Source organism: Protopterus annectens, chromosome 1.part0 (assembly GCF_019279795.1).
Source record: "Protopterus annectens isolate FY-2018-M chromosome 1.part0, PAN1.0, whole genome shotgun sequence".
In the NCBI taxonomy this organism is placed as follows: domain Eukaryota; kingdom Metazoa; phylum Chordata; order Ceratodontiformes; family Protopteridae; genus Protopterus; species Protopterus annectens.
This window is the reverse complement of record NC_056725.1, coordinates 722,689,886-722,710,122: the sequence shown is the minus strand read 5'-3', so window position 1 is coordinate 722,710,122 and position 20,237 is coordinate 722,689,886. Positions and strand designations below refer to the sequence as shown.

At 37.8% G+C, this 20,237-nt stretch overlaps 1 long non-coding RNA gene across 1 annotated transcript in view; it reads right to left on the bottom strand.

The window, feature by feature from the left end:
• LOC122794307 overlaps nucleotides 1–20,237 on the bottom strand; it is a 936,094-nt gene that overhangs the window by 360,176 nt on the left and 555,681 nt on the right. The window lies entirely within an intron of this gene.

Sequence of the window (20,237 nt, the reverse complement as noted above, 5' to 3'; positions counted from 1 at the left end):
CGGTTTGTCCCCGTTTGTGTCCCACTGGACACAGGTCCATTTTCACCGGAGGCCCGGGGAGAAAAGCTCCACAAGTAACACAGTAGAATACAATACATGGGAGAGCAAAATATAGAGCATACTTATAGCATTCATACACAATATGGTAGAGATTAGCAACTCTTACAAAAGAAAATAATTTTTTTACAGTTATAAGTTCAGTAAGGTAAATATTGAGTTAACAAACTTTCAGGAGAAAGCTGTTTGTACATAGCTCAAACCCTGACATGGTATAGATTAACCTGCGGAGTACCATGAGCATAGCCAGTCATTTAGATAGTGGGTTTTCAGGAGTTTTTTGAAATGAAAAGTGGAGGTAGTAGAAGTAATACGGCTTGGTAGTGTGTTCCAGTTTTTGGCAATGGTGCTTGGAAAGAGGGATTTACCAGCATAATTTTTATGCTTGATGACAGTTATGAGGTTCTGGTTACTAGATCTTAAGGCTCTAGAGGGAATGTGGGGCTGAATTAGATGGTGAAGTGCTGCCTTTTTTATAAGGAAAGTAGATGAGTTTGTGTGCTATATAGAGTTGATTGAGTAGAAGTATATGAGGCAACTCAAGCCAGTTGAGCTGCTTAAGGGATAGACAGTGGTGGGACATATATGAGGCTTCAGTAGCAAATTTGGCAATCATGTTATAGCAAAATTCCATTTTGTTTAGATCATTTTGGCAGAGATTAGTCAAGAGGCATACAGGAGGATGGATAGAAGATGATTCCTTGCAATGGTTGCTTTGGTATGTTTAGTGATAATAAAGTGTTTGTTCCTGTAGAGGAGTCCAAGCTTTTTGTTAACTTTCCTGATGGTTTATGCTCTGTGGATGTCGAATTTCAGGTTATTGTCTATTTCTACACCTAGCAGTTTGATGTGTGTGGTTGAACTGATTTGAATGTTTTTGTTGGAGTTGATGGTGAAATTATTATCTAGGGTTGGAGACCTGCCTGGGCTGAAAATAATTAGTTTATTTTTTTTGGGTTTAAGAAGAAGTTTGATGTTAGTGAACCAAGTTTCGGCTAGAGTGAAGTTGTTTTGGATTAGGGTTTACAGTTCATTTAGGGTGGGGGCGGCACATATAAGGGTAGTGTCATCTGCATATTGTACTACTGTGGCAGAGGGTGAGGATGAAGAGATCTGGCTAGTAAATAGAGAAAACAGCAAGCGGCCAAGGTTGGACCCTTGCGGGATTCCTATGGTTACTGGTAACAGGTGGGGCAATTGGTCCACCAGAGAACTGCTTGCTGACGGCCTGATAAATAGCAGTTGAACTATAATATTGAGGAGGGACTTATATTTAGGGTAAATATAGTTTCAAGAAGCATACTGTGGGCTACCATGTCAAAGGCTTTTGATAAGTCTAAGAATATGGAAAATATGAATAGACCCTTGTTTCTATAATGGTTGACCATGTTGGTGAATGATAGTGCTGTGGTGGTACTATGGGAAGGTCTAAAGCCATGCTGAAATATGGAGAGAAGGTGGTTACCTTGAAGGTACTGGATTTAATTGAGTATGAACAACTCTTTCTAATATTTTGGAGAAAGGTGATAGGATTGCTATTGTGCAATAATTGATGAGCTCTAAGGAGTTACCTCCTTTGTGCAGTGGAATATGTGATATTTTCCATGAGGTGGGTACTTTGCATTCTGATAGAGACCTATTTACGAGAATAGAGACAGGATAGGCTATAGCATCAGCTGATATCTGAAGAAAGACTGCTGGTAGGTTATCAGCTGCTAGGGTGGTTGGTTTAAGTTTTCTAAGGAGTTTGAAAATTACCTTGGTGGACACAGAGTGAAGATTAAAAGTGGGGGTGTTTTGTCTATTGGGATGGATTGGGGTAGTTATTGGTGTGGAGCTACTACTACTATTTTGGGCATTGGCAAGGGTCTGGACTGTTTTGGTAATGAATTTGTTAAATTGTGTGGGAATGTTCTCAAGATTATTTGGTAGCACAGAAGTTGGAGTAGTGGATTTTCCATTTATAGTGACCCAGAATTTTTGGGGGTTGTTAGCATATTTTTCTTGCATGTTTTTATAGTAATTAGTTTTGTCTAATTTGATTTGTTTTTTGACTTTGTTACGGAGTTGTAGGTAGTTTTGTCTTGAAGGTGCAGGATTAGTTTTTCTGATATTGAATCCAAGCCTTGTCCCTTTCTTTCATTATCATTTTAATATCTTTTCTTAGTCATGGGGCGTACTTACTGTAATGGTTCGGAAGGGTGCATGATGGTTTTAAGATTTTTAGGAAGGTTCTGTTAAGAATAGCAATTGTCCTCAGCAGGACCATAGGTCATGCTGTTTACCTCATGCATGATGCCATTTATATGCGACAATGAAGCTTGTGAGGTGAAAGAGTTATGTTCATCAGTAAATTGGCATGATCGATGGACATGGTTGAGAATACTTCAGTATTATACCAAGGGTGTTGCAGCTTGTTTAGATGTACTAGATCGAATCATATTGCTCTCAACTTTCTTGGTGAAACAGAGAGGGAGAACTTTCAACTTATCTAAATCTAAAAGAGACATGCTTAATCCTGTTAATCAAAATGGAGGTAGAGATCATTTCAGTCTGGACCACAAGCAACCTATCTAAAACCTTACTAATGAAATTAAGGTACCAAAGACAGCAGGATATCAACAAATGGAATTATAATTAAAAAGACAATGTTAACATTATTCTATGCAGGTCTGTCTTGACCTCATATTCGCATTTGACTTTACTGAAATTCTATTTTGTTGGATTATTTGAAGCATTGTTGTTGCATTCTGGAATAATCTTGGTCTAACTTGTCTCCTTCCTCTTAAAATGATCACAGAGATAAATTTTAAGTGTTAACTCCTCTGTTTCTTACGCTTAATTTTTTTTTTGTTTTTTTTCTGGAGTTTGTAATACTCCAGAGGAGCAAACTACTTTTCTGTCATGATTCTCTCTATTCTAGTAACTTAATATGCTTCTAGTTTCCTGGATTTTTCCTGCTCCATCCTTGAACAAGGACATTCCACTTGCTCTTGCTGACTTGCTGCTTCCCGATCTTCAGGCATTGCAGCACTGACCTCTGATTTGCTGAAGAATTCCATAAGGACATCTGCTGGAACACTGGAAAAATTCCTGAAGATGATTAGAAACGACCCATATAGTCCTCTTGTTTTATCTTCCCTAAAGGCAGCCAGGTCCTTCTCCATTTCCTCCCTCATTGTCCTTATGTCTGTAAACATTAACCTTTACTCGGCCCTGTTTTTCTCCTAACACTGTGCCCCCATTATCCTTTCTTTTGTGAAGACAGATGTCGAGTGGTCATTTAGTATAATGTTTCAGTATTCTATGATTGCCTTCCCATGTTTGCCTGGACTGGCCAGTTTAATCCCTCCCTTTCTGCCATAAACCAAAAATGTTTTTTCTTCTTGTTTCTCACACTCTCTGTGACCTCATCTGTGAACTCCCTTTCAGTCTGCCCCTTTGCTGCTTTCAACACATTTTTCAGTTCTTTCACATTCTGTCATTAAAAAGATAATTATCTCTGAATATTGAACAAGTTAATATTGACCCTTCAGAAAAATTTATGACAGCTCTTTTTTGTGGGGATTTCATACCATTCATTTTAATACTTTTGTCACTGTATGTTTTTGCTATTGTCTATTTAATACAGTGTGTTTTTGCTGCTGTTACATGAGCTGGGAGACTTATAACTACTAACTACTACTACTGTTAAAGTGTAGTTCTTATAACTAAGAATTGCAGGCATGTGTAATGCGTAGATGTTTTAGTCTGTATGAACTGATACTACATGCTATCTGAGACTGTAAACTGATTTTTGCCTTTGCCAGAGAGTAATTGTACTAATAACGAGTCTAGTTGAAAAGGGATGAGTGCACAAGCAGGTATTATGTATGTATCAGCAGATGTCTGATTATGCGATATTTGTTGCACAGAGTTACTGGTCAGAACAGCGTACATTATTATACAATAGTGTATCAAATGTTTAGTTGCTGTGTACTCACTCCTCTATTTTGCAGAAATATTTAACCTGAACTTAAGGTCCCACTCTCATCATATTTTATTCTGTATCTCCCTCTACTTCTGCAGACATCCTCCCCCATGCTGAACTATCTCCCCTACATGAACCTCCAACTGAACTAGAGAGTATACAACTAAAATAAGAAAATCCTGGAAAAATAACCATTTTTACTCAAGGTTTTTAACTTTTATAAATAGCATTCACTGGGGATGGCAGCAGGGAGGGTTTCATTTAGCGCTTGTCTGTCCCGATCCATATCTAACCACTTCTAGTCCTCCTATGACAGAGACGCTGCACAAAGATCCACTGCAGTGTACTTTCATATTTAAACCGTAATTCTAGCACATAATAGTGTTTTATAAACTGGCAGAAAACTAAGCTATGTGCTAACACACTGGCCATTTACTTCATTACGGTTTCTGGGTTAAAACGTACAATCAAGCAATTCCATTACAAATATTAACTGTTTTAGGCACTCCTTACCTGCACTCCTTGGTGCAGCCCACTCCGTTTGCACTCGCTGATGCTCGGCCTCACTTTGCTCCCCACCCTGCCCCCTTTTCCCACCTGCCCCCACTACACCAGAATGTATTTTAACCCTCTTGTCACCTGATCACATCCATAACCAATTAGCTGCTTCTCTACAACTATTTTGGCCACACCCCAATTATGTCTCTATACTTGCTACTTTCACACACAATTGTTTAACCTCACTTACACACAACATATTATTCATACATGCATGTCTTCTCCTCATCCTTATAACTCTAGCCCATAACACATCCATACAAACTAACATACTACAAGTTAGTTCCACATACCATATAACACAAATCTCCGCACACACGGAAAAACACTACAACCTAATTATAAATCCTACATTATTTAATTACAATATTACTCAATACATTCATCTGAAGTACATACCAAAATCATACACGAATAAGATATTATTTAAATCCCACCTGGAAATAGCAAATATTAAGTATGTTCTATTTATTGTAAAAAGGCTACTTATCTCAGGAGACATACACCCTAACCCAGGGCCATACAGTACTATCCTCTCAGCTAAACATTCAGCTGACCTACTAATTTATTAATATCAATATCAGGAGTATATATAATAAAGTACCTGAACTACATGCATTTAAACCCACTACTCTAGACATAATCACCATTTCTGAAACTTGGCTAAAACCATTTACCCAAAACGAGGAAATTATCCCCCCAGGGTATAACATACTAAGACTTGATAAGGTAGGCAAAAAGGGAGGTGATGTTGCAATGCTCTTTAAAAACACACTTAACATCCAGCCACTGCAACCTCCTCTTCCTAAATTTCAAAATGCAGAAACCTTATGTGCAGTCCTTAATCTAAAAAACAAAAAGAAAATTAATATTTTCTGCTGTTATATTCCCCCAGGAAACAATTCTCCCATTACTGAAGAAATTCTACAATGGGCTAGAAAAAAATTTCCGCAAGAAACTATCCTACTTGGGGATGGTGACTGGTTAGCCTGTAACTCTGATAATCCCACAAAGCATATTAACCTCTTTGGGTTCGAGTAACTCATACAAAAACCCACTAGAGTAGACAAAAAAAAAAACACAAACAATCTATCCTAGATTGGACCTTAGTGAATTGCCACAAGCAAAACTAGTAGGCAGGGTGCCTACCAGATGGTCTTAGTGACCACCTGCCCACCTTCCTTTTACGTAAACTCTCCAACTTAACCAAAGCTATAATTTATAAACAAATCAGGAATCACCACGAACTAAACCCCTTAGCTCTTAACAATATCCTAAAACAATGTGACTGGGAACCAATAAGAACCCTAGAATTAGACAATGCAGTTGATTATATTAATAATACTTTCACAAATGTCCTTAACACAGTTGCACCTATCAGAAAAATTAGAGTGAGGGCCCCCTGCTACTTAAATATATCAACTCCGAGATCACACTTCACTACACTACGATGAGTTATGTTGTAGTATAGTACATTAAAAGGGAACATGACTAAGGTTCCAACAGTCATTCATGAAGCATGTAATGGTATGTTTGCCGTTTTCTTCTGTGAAGTGTGATCTAGTAGATCTGATTTTAAATAGAAGCAAGTAAAAAAAAAAAAACAGAAGGCTAGGAGCACTGCTAATGCAGGAAGGGAGACCTACCTGTTCATCATTTGTACAGGAATTCCATGACCGCGTTTATGGGAAAGTTAAAGTTATTAAAGTTGAATTGGATCAGAAACCATTAGGGTTTCAAAGGTCACAAAACCTTACACAGAGTTTTCAATAGATTTTCACATAAAGCACCAAATATTTCAAAGAATGCTGTTAAATCTTCAGAACTAAGATTTGGATATGTACCAAAACAAAGAATTTAAACTAGACACCATCTAACTAAAAGTAAGGAAGATATATACGAGGCTTATCATGAATCCCAATTACAGATAAAAACTGTAGAAAATGAAATTGTCATGTGAACTGCTCAAAGTGTTAATCATGGTATTGCACTTAAAACAAAGAGGAGGAGCTAGTTCTCTTTGGTAAATCTCGCATGACTACTGCTTACTGTGTAGATAACATTCCACTTAAATCCAGCAGTCATTAAGGACATGGATACCCATGTTGATGGCAGACTCTCCTTCGATGACCACATCCCTGTTGTGGTAAAAAAAAAATCTTTGTACCTTGCAAAATGCACCCTTCATGGTGTCTCCTCAAAGTACAGAAAAGTTAGCCCAGCACTACTCCTGCCTTATCAGGCCCATCACTAAATATAATGCACCCTTCAACATGTACCACATTAAGCACCCAAACCAGTTCAAGAGGCCTTGTCATTGCTTCACCAAAAACAGCATAGGGTCTCAGTATTCTTAGACAGTCTGATAGACTAAAAACCCTTTCCTTCTTAGTTGTCCATGCTATGAATGACCCAGCACTCTGAAGTATTTCACTTGCATAACACTAGCAGTATTGTAAACAGTCAGTCTAGGGACCTTACCATATACTGCCACATCAGAAAGATTTCTGTTTTAGGCTGCAGTTATATATCAAACATAATACTTCCCTGGCAACATTTAAAACCATTCTGGATGACTGGATGGGTTATTGCAAATTTTTTCCCTGGATACGAGGTTATATCTGTTTAATGGGAGATATTATTAACCTTCCACTAGTAGTGTGTGGTATGGCTAAGCTTCTTGGTTGTAACTTTAGTAAGGACTTGTGATAGTGTCGCCATTGCTAGAAAGTATGCATCAACTTCATCCACTAGTAAGCCATCTTATACAATCAAAGAAGAATTATTTTGCATGCAATGTCTTTTCTTCAATGGTGATAATGTCATCATTCCATCTCAGAAGTAATGTGCTGTTAAATGTACATAACAGTTCTGGAAATGCCAAGTATAGAGGCACAGCCAGAGATATCGCTTATCAGTCCAACATGCCATTGTAAATAGAACAGGTAGTGTACCATTATATCCTTAGTAGCATGTATAAGAATCAAAGTGAGAAAGAGGAGTTAATGACAAGTAAAATCCCAACATGGTTAAAGTTGTGAGGAACTAATTTCAAGACAGGCTCAACTTTCTAAACTACATTAATTTCTACTCTAGATATCCAGATATCATTATGTTTAGAGATACTACTGCTACACTAATGATTTTTGTGCTCTAATAAATATTATTAAATATTTCACACGATGATCCACAGTTTACTTGCCAAGAATTCAAGCACACTTCATCAAGTCTAAAGTATCCACAGTCTAATGGGTGAGTTACGTAAATAACCCAAGCTGTGTGGAATAGAAGCAGTGCTTTTTGTCATGCTGCCTTTAACTGCAGTGCGATTAATCACAGTTCAAAGGTCAGAAATCTTGCTGCTGACATTTAGTATGCAGATGGTTGCTGTAAATGATGGAGTTTTGGTTTCTGGTTTCAGAAGATGAAAAAAGGAAACAATTAGTTTTATTTCTGTTTTGTACAGTGCCCCTTTCTTCTGTGTTTCTGTGATGTCTGAGATAGTATATGTAGACATTTTGGGTGTACGGCCTGCTCTCCCTAAGGCACTACCATCACCAGTGCAATGCTGAAGTCATCCTGGCATGGCCATACACTACATGACAAGCCACCACTCTCCAGCAGAGCCCAGTGGAGTCATTTCATTGCTGCTATCATCTCAAGAACATGAGATGCTAGTCACACTCAGGGCACCTGGACTTTGGTCAGCACTTTATCCTTCTATGCCACCGATGCAGAAGTTAAAAAAATAGAAGCTGAAGTTATGGAATATTTGCTAAGTGAAAGATTCAGTGTAGAAATTCTAACACTGGTCATATCCCAGCATGATGGAACAACTAGTCCCCAAAGTAAGGAGAAATAAGAGGAGTAGGAGACATCTGAAGAAGAAATATGGACTTGGAAAAGAAAAAGAGATTTAATATGGTGTAATATTTATGCAAAGGATAAAGGAAAACTAATTAATGCAAAAAATAACAGCAGGGAAGATATTTTAAGAGAAATAAAGACAAAGACATCCAGATATGGAAAATTCTGCAATACAAAAAAAATAAGAAAACAAAGAGGAAAAGTAGAAAAGAAGATCAGTAATGAAGAAGTTAAATAAGTAGAAACTGAGGTTTGGATTAGTTGCAAAGTGAAGGATTTAGTATAGAAAATTCAACTTGGATAACAACACAACAGGATAGAGCAATGGACACCCAAATTAAGGAGAAACCAGTGGAGCAGAAAGCATCTAATCAGTTGACATATGAAGATACTTTGAAGGTATATGAAACCAGTGCAAAGGTTCAGTTGGAAACCGGAAACTGGGGCAAATCTGACGGTCAATGCCATGGAGTGATAGGCCACTGAGTTCCTATATAAAAGAGCAACAGATGACACAGGGTGAAACTGAAGAGAATTGACAGTATTATTTAATTATTTATTTATTAATTTATTTATTTAGCATTTGTTAACTGGGTTGGTCCAGCTGGGTAAGAATTTATCCTTTTTCAGTGGGGACCTGAGGGGAAAAGCCCCAAACAGACATACAAATAGAGACAAATTAGCAATATTAAAGAGCAAACAATCTTATGGATAAGAAGAACATAATGTACTCAATGGAATAGTACATAGCTATATATACAAAAATTGTAGTAATAGGTTGTAACAGGAGAAACACCAATAATAAATCCAGCAGGTAAGCAGGAAGGAAGTTAAAGTTGTATGTAATATAATGTAAAGAAACAAGGTATAAGTAGATTAGTGTCTAGAAGAAGAAATGTGTAAGTGCAGGGGCTTCAGAATTGAGGGAAAGTAGAGTGGGAGTGAAAAGTAAAGAGGGGTGACTGCACAAGGGACCATAGGTCAGAAGAGAGAATGGTGCAAGATAGTAGTAGAGGAGGGATGTAGTGAACTAGAAGGAGGGTACAGAAAGAAGAGTAGTTGGATAAATAAGTTATAGAAAGAGGAGAAAGTTCTTATAGATCAGACTTAGTTGTGAAGTGGGTATGTGGAGAGGGAGGGGTTAAGTAGGATGGTTACAGGTACATAAAGGGTTGTTATGGAGGTACACTATCAGGTCATGTTTGAAGTTAGGAAGGGAGGTATGACTTCTAATATGGAGTGGAAGATTGTTCCAGGGAGATGGAGTGTTTATAGAGTATTTTACCTTTGTTCTTGTTGGGTTTATAGACTTGTAGTAAGAGTTTATCAGAGCTGTGCAGGAATTGGGGAGGGGTGTACCAGGAGATCAGGCTGGGCAGAGATGGACAGTAAGAATTTGAATTAAGAATTCAACATCTGTCCGAGGATAGATTCATCACCAGAAACTCTATGCTGTGGGAAATCTTGACCAATGGATGGGAGATCACAGATATGCCCAGGGATTATTACCTCAGTGTCACTGCTCAACAGAGGCAATAATAAATGGTGGGTATAGTTCATACTAAAGGGGTAAGCCACAAAACTATGGGGCTAAAACTAGGCTGTAAAATGCCCTCGGAGCCCCTAGTAGTAGTATATGAACTGAACGATGAAAGCTTGGATCAGCTGACATTTGGTCAGACGGTGTAGGAATTTGAGCCAATGTAATTTTATGAGAGCGGAGCAGTGATGAGATTTATAGGGGCTGCTGGTGACAAATCAAAAGGCCAGGAATTTTCTGTTTCTGTATAGCATGCCCAGTTTTTGGTGTGTTTTCTTTATAGAATGAAGTATGTGGAGGTCTAGTTAGATCTGCTCGTCTATGATGACACCTAGGAGTTCAGTGTGTAAGTCTGGTGTTATGATGGTGCCATTTAGAGAGGATATGAGAGGATATGAGAAAGGTGGATTTATGGTGGGCTAGAGTTTTAGGTAGGAATAGTAAGAGCTTAGTTTTAGAGGGATTCAGGATAAGTTGATTATTGGAGAGCCACTTCTCAATAGAGTGAAATGAAGACTGGGTGATATGGTGGAGGTTATTGATAGAGTCGGAAATGGAGATCAAAGGTGAATCATCTGCATACTGTATGATAGAGGAGAGGTTGCTGGAAGTGTGTAGGTCATTGGTGAAGAGGTTGAAAAGGAGGGGACCAAGAATTGAACCTTGAGGAACACCGGTCTGAACTGGCAGAAAGGGTGAGAAGGAATTTTGCCATTTAACTGCTTGTAGGTGACTGGACAGGTAACTTGAAAACCAATTTAGAGTGGGGATGGAAATGTTCAGCTGAGAAAGTTTATGAAGTAGAAGGTTGTGAGAGACAGTATCGAAAGCCTTTGAGAGATCTAAGAAGAGGCAGGACACAAGTTTATTATTGTCTCTGGCCTCAGCTACAGTATGAGAGAGGGATAAGAGTGCAGTGTTAGTAGTGTGTTTGGGCCTGAAGCCGTGCTGGGTGTTGGTTAAAAGATGGTTTTGAGTAAGGTGGGAAAGCAGTTGAGAATGGATACACTTTTCAAGAATTTTGGAGAGAAGAGAAAGAATAGCTATGGGACAGAAGTTAGATGGTTTTGTGGAGTTACCTCCTTTATGTAGTGGGATAGTGAAGTATTCCTTCCAAACAGAGGGGACAGTGGATTCTTGGACTGAGTGGTTGATTAGAATGGTGATAGGAAGGGCAATAGAGTCAGCAGCAAGTTTAAGGAATTGGGGGGGTAGGTTATCAGGGGCGGGAGAACAAGGTTTGAGTTTACTGAGGAGAGTTTTAATATACCTAACAGAGACAGGTTTGAGCATGAAGAGGTCTGAGAGGTTAGTGAAGTCAGATTGGGAATGTGAAAAAGGTGTGGGTCTGGTAACTGAAGTGACAGAACTGGAAGTGGAATTAGAGGTGGGATTGGGGTTATTAGAGGTGTTAGGTACTAGTTTAGAAATGGTATCAATGAAGTAGTGATTTAAATGGATGACGGTATCTGAGGGAGATTGATTGGGAAAAGGGTTGGGGGTTGTGGGTGAGCCAGGGTTAAGAAGAGTTTTTATGGTTGACCAGAACTTCTGGGGGTTAGTAGTTTGCAGAGATTGGTCAGACAGGTAAAACTTTCTTTTGTCCTGGTTGACACTTTTTTTTGTAAGGTTTCTAAGGTCCCTATAAGATTGCAGGAGGGCAGGAGGTACAGCCTTATTAAGTTACCAAACCTACCAGTTGTAATCCTCCTATGATGAATTAAACAGTACTAGAATGTATTATCATGTTCTGTCCTGAGAGCTTTATCAAGCCATAACAGATCTTTCTTTATTTAGTGATCATTCCATTTTTATGAATACTTATTCAGTCAAGAGAGAAAGATGCTTGGAAAAAATACTGTGCACAGATCACGATAACACAGCGGGCGGCCACGGTGGTGCAGTGGTTACCATTGCCACCTCACAGCAAGAGGTTCTCTGGTTCTATCCTTATCTGGGGTGCCTTCTGTGCGTAGTCTACATGTCCTCCCTGTGGTCGTGTGGATTTCCTCCAGGTGCTCTGGTTTCCTCCCACATCCCAAAGACATGCTGTAGGTGGATTGGATACTCTAAATTGGCCCTAGGCATGAGTGCGTGCGTGTGTGTGCATTCTGTGGAAGGTTGGGTGATGGGCTGGCAACTCAACACCGTAAAACTCCACTGCCAGTCATGAGCAGACAGATGATCTGCTGTGACGACCTCTAACTAGGAAAAGCCGAAAGAAGAAGATCACGGTAAAAAAGCCATTTAGCTTTTCCTACAGACCTTGATGAGACTGAGTAACAGTAAGTTACATCATTAATGTTCTGTGATTTAGCTGTAGAGGATTTCTGATGATTATTCTGCCAATATATTTTCCGGAAGTCATAAGGAAATGCAGCCACTGTCGATAACCACTGGGGTAAGAAAGGTCATAGATGCAAGGGGGTGACAATGATGTTCAGTATCTTACATCACGTCAGCTGGTTAGCTGACTGTGCACACATTTCAAAAATAAGTAAGTTCTTACTTAATTGAGTAAAGACTTGTTTTCTTAAAGGTGGTAAGTACCACTAAGGAACCCTGGCAGCTTTGGGCAAGAAATCAATATCTTTATAGTCAGCCAAGACAAACCTATCACATTTATACTGAATGACAATCAGCTCACACCTCCTTTAGGAAAAGGAGGCAAATTAGGCATTGACCTTGCATGTCATATAGGCTCACTAAGAAATGCAGCTAAGCACTACTGACTACAAAATCATTGTTCAAATGTCAAATGTAATCCTTTTCCCTCTGTTCTGTTACACTACAAAGGCAAATAAGTGTTTCAAAAGCATTCTTAGCCATAGAAAGGCATGTGAGGAGGTCCAAAGCTTTTGTTACTCCTCATGAACATGTTAAATCTCTGTGTCCTCTCGTTCCATTACAGTGTTTGAGTGACTTCACTGTAAAACCTCTGCCCAAAACACGGACCATCTATCACAAAGAATATTGGAGACTATCAGTCTTACTCCTGTCCATTCATTTAATGATTGTGGAAAAGGATATGTCTGGCCAGTGAAAATAAAAATGCAGGCTCTTGTGTAAGACTCACTATGGAATCCTGCAGAGCTCATAGCTGTCCCTCATTTTGTAGAACATCCCTAATTTTACCTCACAAGTTTATCCTGTTCTGAGAATGTTTTGATTTTCTGAAAAATGACTGAGGACTGCAGTCTATCACTAATTATAGAGATTAGATGTTTATATTTCTTAATATAATTTTCAGAAAATACATGTTGAAGCAAAACATGTTTGTCTGTTAACTTTCTAAATAAATTAGAGACATATTTACGAATCATCCTAGGTTGTGGGCCTTTGTTCCCACAATTTTGGCTTTGTACAGAATTCTTAATTAAATACGTTTAGAGGTATGGATTCCTGAAAATACAAAAATACCATCTTACTGTAGTCTCTTACCTACTGCTGCTTACAGATACACGCACATACACGGACAGTCTGCCAACAGCCATGATCATTGCTAATTTGCCTAAAGCCTTCAAGTCAGTCCCATATCATGTTTAGAACTCTATTTATGTGGATTAGATCAGAAAATATTAAAAGTGCTTCATCACCTATGTAAGTAGTGGAATATTTAGAGAACTGAAATGTCAGCCAGCATTGCACCATATTCAGCTGACCTGCAGTGTCTCACCATACTCAGTTTTAGGAATCCTATTGTCTGTTCTATAAATAAACATAATCTAGCTTTCTATTCTTGAGAAAAAACACTTTCTTATACTTGCAGATCTTGTCAGTCTGGTTGTCTGACCATTCACCTACCCCAAGCTGTCAAACATTAACCTCGAATAAGGCAGGTGTAATTATTCATGTCAAGCATTTGGGCAAACATGCATGCTTTGAATAAATCAAAGCCATGCTCAGCTGATACGGTTCCTGAGACTAATCTACTAATGGCACAGATCAAATAATTCAGACACCTTGAAGTCTAGATGGATGTCTGTCATTCTTTTAAAGGACATATTAACAAAGTGAATTGATACATACCACATAACTAGAAAACCTTAACAGGGTAAGCTCAAGTAACAGCTGGAAACATTTTACTAATTCCAGTACTGCAATATGCTATTACCTTCATTATCACAACTCCTCCATAAGCCAACAGGAGCCACGTATATTGTATAAAATCAATATACAGAGCTATGTTGTGTTCAGAGAGAAGGGGCACTCCAGTATAACTTTCACAAGAAAGAATGCTTGCTCATCACCCCAATGGCAGATTGTATAAATCACTTGGGGCTAACAGTGGGGACCACAGCCAGTCAAGAAGAAAATAGTTTTAGTTTCAAAATGTCATCATGTTCAGTACAGTTAAATCATTTTGGTCATCTCCAATGCTAAACATAACAAGCAACCAGTCCATATAATGCTATACCATATCTAGGTGTAAAAAAGTAAATAACACACACCATGGCAGTCTAGCTTAGGTGTAGATGAAAGCAACATACCTTCTCCATTTCCTTAGTTTAAGGTCTGATACTAAGTGATTGTATACATTTGTGTGAAATAAAATGGAATATTTACTTCCTCTGTTTTTTTTAAATATGTTTTCAGGCAACCAGATTTGGGGAGGGGGGGTGCTAGATGTGCTGTGGATGACTACAACTTTTCCTCTTAATTTGCTCAGTTTAAGTTTAGACAGAAAAGGGCTAGTTGGGTATTTTTGTGAAATAAATTAGAATATTTACTCTCTGGCTAATCTTTGTGTAAAAGAACTTTGGAACTACCCTGACTTCACAGAATGTCCTTGTCATTGCCTAATATGTTTGGGCCACAACTTGTTTACCTGGGTTGTAGTCTAGCTTTACAAGACTAGTGTGTATTTAAGTTAGGATATTTACTCTGTGTGTATTGTTTATATGAAACCAAGTTGAAACTGTTGTTGATTTTGCAGAAAATCCGTGACTTTAGTCTGTACCTCAAACTTTGTGTTTTGTATGGCAAATCATTGAGGATTGCACTCATTAAATGGAAAGAGTAGGCTAACTGTGGACGAAAGCAACTTGCCTTTTGGTCATTTGCTGAACTAGTATGCACTGATGCAAAATAAGCTTTGGGTACTGTTTGTGTGAATCCAAATCAAAACTGTCCCCAGCTGTGCCTCATTTTGACCTTTTCCTCATAAAAATTGTGGATGTCTTGCAAATCTCTGACATGGCAAGTCATTAAATAATGACAAATGTTTGAGCTTCAACCACCATATCCTTTAGAAAATGCACATCAGTGTAAAACTCATTATTGTAGCAACTTTCTGAGTATATATGAACAATATAAGAGCAACCCTACTTCATCACAACCTGTACAAATGCTCAATTCTCACCAAACCATTCACATTGCATACCACATTGCATCCATTCAGTCATCTCTTTATTCATTGTGCTCAGACTTCAGCTCTTAATATTACTTCCTCCAGTTCTACCTACAAACCTTACTTCAATCTGTACATCTTCTCTAATTCCCAAACCATTGTGTTACAAACCAGAACACAATTTAAACCCACACAACCTATCTCCCTTAACCTAGACTTTGATTTCCATAGCCACAACTACCTAAGAGGAGTAGGCACGGGGATGTACGATAATGAGGAGCTAAATGCTTTTACTCTTGCCTTCTACCCACTTGCTAATGTTAATTTATTACTGCCTCACTATGTGCGCAATATGATGTTTGATATGGAGCAAGACAGTTACTGTCAGTTAATATAATAGACTATTTTTTTTCTTAAAGGAATTTCATCTCCCTACTTAATACCTTCCAGAATTCCCTTTCCATGGGCCTGACATAAGTGGAACAGTTACTGGACCCTGAGAATCCAAAATACATTAAAAGCAGTGTGGATGTACATACTTCAGTGCTACACACTATTTTAAATGAACACCAAACAATCCTCTCCTCTGCCACAGTGCAGGACCAGAACCTAACCATTATGAAGGAGTGGCATATGATAAAAAGATTCTGGACATGAGGTCTTCCATGGCTAAGACTGATAGAAAGGTGTTCATAGAAAATACATTTCAGAGAAATAATCTCAGTTTGCAGGGTTTGCAAGAAGGGGTGGAAGATCCTGAACCTATTGCATTTATTGCACTGGAGTTAGAAAAGGTTCAGGGATTAGCTTATCCTACTGTCATCGAGACAGCCCACAGAATTACGTTGAGGATACAGAATGAAAACATTACTTGGCAGTTCTTCATTACACTTTTGGACCTCAATGATATAGATCAGATCTTGCGTAAGGCTAGAAAGGCTGGGTATTCCTGACAATAGCAGGTTGTAAAGTTCGATTTTACACTGGATTACAGCTCTGCCTTACATTTTAAAAGGTAAGCATTTGTGCCATTGATGAGGAAATGCAGGGAACCGGGGTTATCTCTGCAATGACATTTTCACTATATTATGGACTCGGTACACTGGCCAAACAAACCTATTTTATCAACCTGCAGAAGCATTTCTTTCCAATTACACCAACACAGATGGGAAGTAAGTATAGAGGTGCTCAGACAGAAAACACTTCTTTCAAGGATGCACTCATCTCAGATGCTAAAAGGCAGGGCAGACCTACCACAACATCTCCTAGCAAATCACCACAAAATAAGAAAGGGAGAAATGTCTTCACTAAAAGAATACAGGGCATAAGTAATGTGTCCTATGCAGACTGCCTCAAAGCCCTGTCCTTGTATTTTTGTCTCCTACAGGCTGTTGAGGAGATATCTATGCCAAAGCATTGTCAGACCCTACTCTGATGGACCTTCTGCATATTCACAAAACAAACAGCACCAGAATTGCAAGTTCTAAAGACTTAAACCTTGTCTGTGTTATAAGTGGGACCTGCTGGAGAGATAGGTATGTATCCTAGAGACTACCCCTTTTCTGGAACAGGCTCCCCATCCATGTGAAGCAGAGTTCCTCCCTAACCCAATTCAAGTGCAACTTTGACAACTGGATGGGAAACAGCACATTCATCCATGGTTTGGGACCTATGTCCCCTGCTTGTAAATGCTTCATCTCCCAACCTCTTGCTTACACTTATCAAGGGTACCACAACTTGTCAGGGATTTGGGATGCATGGCTAGGCTTAAAAAGGCCCTTGTGGTCATTAGCCTATTAAATCTATGAACCTATGTGGTGATGAAGCAAGCTAGGTCCAGTATGAGTATGCAGAAGGATGTGGGTCCAAAGGCATTTGTTCATTCAAGTGTGTAACTCTGGAGCAGATTTGATATCTTAATTCATAGCTGTCATTTATCCCAGAATAACGCATCTGATATGGAGTTTAATAGACCTGATTCTCTTTTCTGGAGATTTCTCAGATAGAATAAACCCATTGTGATTGGAGTCAAGCTCAGGGAATTCTTTGTTGATGCCAGGGTGACTGCACTATTAAATATGTATGTGTGTATATATTTATATATATATATATATATATATATATATATATATATATATATATATATATATATATATTTATATATATATATATATATATATATATATATATATATATATATATATATATATATATATATATATATATATATATAAAATATATAAAATATACACACACAGGTTACCACCTAAATATAGTATGGGCACCCCATGTCAGAGACCAAACATTTTCTAACTGACATTAATGGGTTAATCAAGCCCTTATTACTGTAATGTATGACTATCATTTAGCATTAATACTGTTTTCTTGTATTTGTGATATTATCTCATAGCAATATTGCTCTCATATGTTTATAGCTTTTCTGTTCAAGGGGGAGAGGAGAGGTTCTGTAGCATTAAAATACATTTTTCAGTAGTCCTTTCTCTTTTTAGGGGTTCTATTATTCCAATGAGTTTTACTTTAAAGGGCATTTCACTTGATGCATACATTTCTTATCAGAGTAGCTTGGATAGATTAAATTGAGCTGATCTTTCGCATAAGAATTTTATTTTTTATGGCTTAAGTGTTTATTTTTATTTTATTTTTGTATTGTATCCCTTAATTCTGTTTTTTCCTGAGCAATTTATGCGTGCTGACTGCAGAAACTAGTTAATGAATAACTATGGCTCCAAATACTGGATTTAGTCAGTTGGCAGCAAAGGTAGTTGTGCAAAAAATAGTTTCTCACCTGGAATGTACATGGGTTAGAGACATGTTACAAAAGAAACTAAATGAAGATATTAATAAAACAAATGCTTAAATAGTTCTGCTACAAAAAAACTAAGATTAAAGATGATATGATTTTTTTTTTTTAATTATGGACAAGTCTGGGGAGATCTGGCGTGACTAAAAAGAGCAACACTGGAGGGCTACCATTGATTAATAAACATTTTGGAAATATATTTTTGGAAGAAAGGATGGGCAATATGATTAGAAGGCCAATTCTGACAGTACAAGTATTTGACTAATATATTAGTGAACATTTTTATGGATCAAATGTTAACTTGGACCATGCATGAGGGAGTTATTTTTAGGAACTTGGAAGAAATATCACTACCTAAACACAACCTTCTTTATAGCTGGAGATTTGACTGTGACACCTGATCCAGTGTTGGATGCGATATCAAAGGGGAGAAAGAGGTTTCCCCAAAGCTCCCAGCTGTTTATGGTTTGTGAATCAACTGGTCTACTGGATGCTTGGTGGATCCTGCAACTATATGAAACAAACTTTGGATTATATGAGTCGGAGAATAATTGTTTCAATAAACCATGTAATGAGAATATTTTCTGATCATAGTATGATTTTTCTGGAGTTGGTGTAAATAGAGCTTCTATTACCTGTAGGATTAATCTGCTTTTGTTTAAATATCTGTATATGGATAGGGAATGTAGGAAGTGGATATAGTATTACTGGTTGACAGACATTGTACTGAAAAATAGGAAAAGTTAAAAAAAAATTGTCAGTAAGACATAGCTGTTAGAGATGCAAAGACAGGTTCAATGAGCTGGAAAGTAGGATAGAGCAAAATGAAAGGGCCTGCAGGAAAGCTGGTTGTACAGACAAAATTTTATTACAAAATATTACTCACCTTAAGCTTGAGAACAGGGCATTACAGTTTGGCTGGATGCATGATAAATGGGAATGGTGTTTATTAGTGGGCTATGTGCATAAAATCACATAAATTACTTCTATGTAAGCTGGCAGAAAGGCAGCAAGAAATTATAAGAGCTCCTATAAATTACAAATGGAATTTAATGCATTAGCCATGAGGAATCAACATGTGCATGTTTAATAGATATAGGGATCTCTATGTCAGAAGGTCATGACAGAATAGTGGATATTAAGATGTGTTTCACAAAGCCACATATAGCACAAGTGACATATGAAGATAAAATCAGTTTGAGTGCACCCACTTCCTTACAGGGGAAATATACAAAGCAACAGAAATTTTGAAATGTCACAGGGTATTGGAGCGTGATAGCATTCCCATGGTTATTAATAATTTGGCCAATGAAAGAATACATTGGACAATGATGTATTATGGTTGAAAAAGCAAAGAGAGGCCCCTACCTGGTATAATGCAAACCATTTTGAACTTTGTGGAAGTTTCTAGATCTATCTAAATGAGAATAAACCCATCAGTTTAATAGGACAGCAAAGGAAGACAGGAATCAGGACATGACTGGATACATATTCAACATTGTCATGAAGGTTAAATACATGGCTCTTTATTTCTACTTCTCTGTCTCTCATGACAGATGACAATCTGGATATCCAACAAAACTTCATAAGGTAGAAAATATGTAAATGTTACTGGCTAAGGTTAACTTTTTTTCTGATGATTCAGGTAGTTAATATGATGCTTTTACTTATAATGTTATTTATTTTTGGACACCTGTTGCAAATTGTGCATAAAATTAAATTCTTTAATAATCTTTAGAAATTTATCTTAGCATTCATTTGAAAGAACAGGACACAAAGGTCAGGAGGAAAAAGTTACATGTGCTTATAGAGAAAGGAGGCTTAGGTGTGCCAAACATAGATATCTGCGTTAGAGTAGCAAATGATGTGCAGTTCATTAGAGCAAGAACCCACCCACATCCTGTATGGTTTTGGCAGGAATTTGAGGTAATTATTTCATGGGAAGTAAGCCAAAGTAATGGAGATCTGAATAGATTATACGACACAAGCAGCTTAGAACACTGGTTATCAAAGGTTGGAAAGGGAACATTTAAGAGTAAACCTATACAAGGATTACGAGAATGTATTTTGCAGA